Here is a 3,076-nt window from a genome sequence, read left to right as displayed (position 1 = left end):
GCTGCTAGAACATGTGCCTTTACAAGTACGACACAACATGTAGTTCATGCACGATGGAGCTCCTGCACATTTGAGTCGGAGTGTTCGTACGCTTCTCAACAACAGATTCGGTGGCCGATGGATTGGTAGAGGCGGACCAATTCCGTGGCCTCCTCGCTCTCCTGACCTCAACCCTCTTGACTTTCATTTATGGGGGCATTTGAAAGCTCTTGTCTACGCATCCCCGGTACCAAACGTAGAGACTCTTCGTGCTCGTATTGTGGACGGCTGTGATACAATACGCCATTCTCCAGGGCTGCATCAGCGCATCAGGGATTCCATGCGACGGAGGGTGGATACATGTATCCTCGCTAACGGAGGACATTTTGAACATTTCCTGTAACAAAGTGTTTGAAGTCACGCTGGTACGTTCTTTTGCTGTGTGTTTCCATTCCATGATTAATGTGATTTGAAGAGAAGTAACAAAATGAGCTCTAACATGGAAAGTAAGCGTTTCCGGACACATGTCCACATAACATATTTTCTGTCTTTGTGCGTGAGGAATGTTTCCTGAAAGTTTGGCCGTACCTTTTTGTAACACCTTATATATATATATATATATATATATATATATATATATATATATATATATGTGTGTGTGTGTGTGTGTGTGTGTGTGTGTGTGTGTGTGTGTGATTGTATATACCTCTAACTTGTAACGAATCATAGTAAAAGGAAAGAAACAGAGCATGGCCGAAGTAGAGAGAAAACAAAATTCAGACTGGCAAGAACAAGAAAATACTTTCTGAAAGACAGTAATTCATGAAGGCATTTGTCTGGAGCGTTGTCTTGTACGTACGTGAAACGTGAATAATAAGCTGTTCAGATAAGAAGAGAACAGAAGCTCCTGAAATGTGGTGCTACGGAAGAATGCTGAAGATCAGATGAGTAGATCGAATAACTAATGAGGAGGTACTGAATCGAACTGGAGAATGGAGGGAAATGGGAGGGGTAAAAACTGCAGATGGAGAGCAAGGCACGAATATAGTAAACGTGTTGAGATTGATATAGGTTCCAGTAAATATTCGGAGATGAAAAGGCTTGCACAAGATAGACTGCCATGGGGAGCTGCATCAGGCCAGTCTTCGGACTGAAAACCACAACGACAATCTCTGCCTGAACAGCTTTTATGTCCCAGATAAGACGGCTGCAGGCTAAAGTAGATGTACCTGTAGGATTTTTGATATGTTGTGTGCTTCAATATGTATCTAAAATGATCTATAACAATTAACTGTCTGCACTCTTAGTAACTGACAGAGGACGTAGATCCCCAGGTAAATTCTTTGTAAAACAAAAGAGTGTCGATAGGACCTGAATAAGATGGATAGTCAGTGATTAACGCCCCGTCGACGAGGAGAACAGAAGACACGGAGCAGAAGCTCGGAGTGAACCAGAATGAGGAAGAAAACCAGACGATTCCTTTCAAAGAAACGATTCCGGCATTCATCTCAGTCGATTTAGTGAAACCATGGAACACTTAAGGCCAACAGCCTTGCCTCAGTGGTAGCAACGGTTCCCGTGAGATCACCGAAGTTAAGCACTGTCGGGCTTGGATAGCACTTGAATGGGTCACCGTCCAGGTCTGTCGAGTGCTGTTGCCAGGCGGGGTGCTCTCAGCCCTTGTGAGGCCAATTCAGGAGCTACTTGATTGAGAAGTAGTGGTACTGGTCAGGAAAACTGACAACGGCCAGGAGAGCGGTGTGCTGACCACATGCTCCTCTGTATCCGCATCCGATGACGCCTAAGGACTGAGGATGACACGGCGGCCGGTCGGTACCGTTGGGTCTTCAAGGCCTGTCCGGACGGTGTTTCTTTGTTCGCATGGAAGACCGGAGACGAGTTCTATCTGATCAAAAGTATCCAGACGCCCCCTATATAATGCGAAATTGACCAGCACATGCCACGAGAGGCGCACGCAACAGTATAAAAGGAGATGGGGAATACTGTGTTGTCAGTAGAGAAGGAGTATCATCAGAATGGGTCGGTCAGGAGAGCTCAGAGACTTCTAATGTGGACCAGTCGGATATTAACTGAGTAACAGATCAGATGAGGGACATTTCAGCCCTTGTAAACATGCATAATTCGTCTGTTGGTGATACAATGATGAATTGGAAATGCGGAGAAGGAACCACAGCTAATCCAAAAACAAACAGACATTACGTACTGACGGATGAGATTGTAAAAAATCACATGAAATCAGCAGAAGGTATCACTCGAGAGTTCCAAAGTGAGCACAGTTACTGTGCATAAGAAGTTAAAAATGATGGGATACAATGGTCAAGCAGCTCTTCATAAACAATACATGTCTGCAGTCAGTGCTAAGCGACACTTGAGATGGTGTAAAAAACGACGCCACTGGACGTCGTATGCATGGAAACGTATAATTTTGAGTGATTAATTCCGCTATACTCTGTGGCACTCCGATGGAAGGGTTTGCGTTTGGTACATGCCTGGACAACGCTACCTGCGTCATGTGTAGTGAAGTACGGGGGATTGGGCGGGGGCGGGGGGGGGGGGGCGGACAGTTTGAAGACGACGATGGCTTGTATCAGCATAACAATGCACCCTATCATTAATAAGTATCTGTGAGGCGGTGATTAGTGGACAATAACACTCCTGAAATGGACTGGCCTGCCTGGAGTCCCGGCCTGAAGGCAATGAAACACCTTTGGGATGAGTTATAACGTCGCCTTCGCTCCAGAACCTACCGCCCAGCATCATCACCGTTTCTGGTTTCGGATATTGATGAAGAATGGGCTTAAAGTCCTCTGAACACTTTCAGATAGATCATTTAAAGTGATCCCAGCAGAGTTCAAGCTGTCATAAATGCGGAGGCTGGGCACACCCCATATTAATGTTCATTAATAGGTGTCGGATAATTTTGATCAGATAGTGTATGTGAACTTCTCTACCGAGTGCTTGATCCACTGCGCCATCTCCTTCGCTGTGGTGTTAAAGACGAAGCACTGGAGACGTGCTTGTGTTCCCAAAATGTTTTCTCAAATACTCAGTATTAAGACAAACATTTTTATGAATT

General features: G+C 45.1%; 1 pseudogene; it reads left to right on the top strand.

Annotated features, from left to right (window-relative positions):
- Positions 1-1,521: 1,521 nt before the first annotated feature.
- LOC126249847 (5S ribosomal RNA) lies at positions 1,522-1,640 on the top strand (annotated as a pseudogene).
- The last annotated feature ends 1,436 nt before the right edge of the window (positions 1,641-3,076 follow it).

Source organism: Schistocerca nitens, chromosome 3 (assembly GCF_023898315.1).
Source record: "Schistocerca nitens isolate TAMUIC-IGC-003100 chromosome 3, iqSchNite1.1, whole genome shotgun sequence".
NCBI lineage: Eukaryota > Metazoa > Arthropoda > Insecta > Orthoptera > Acrididae > Schistocerca > Schistocerca nitens.
The sequence above is the reverse complement of the archived record's forward strand: the minus strand, read 5'-3'. Positions and strand labels throughout refer to the sequence as shown.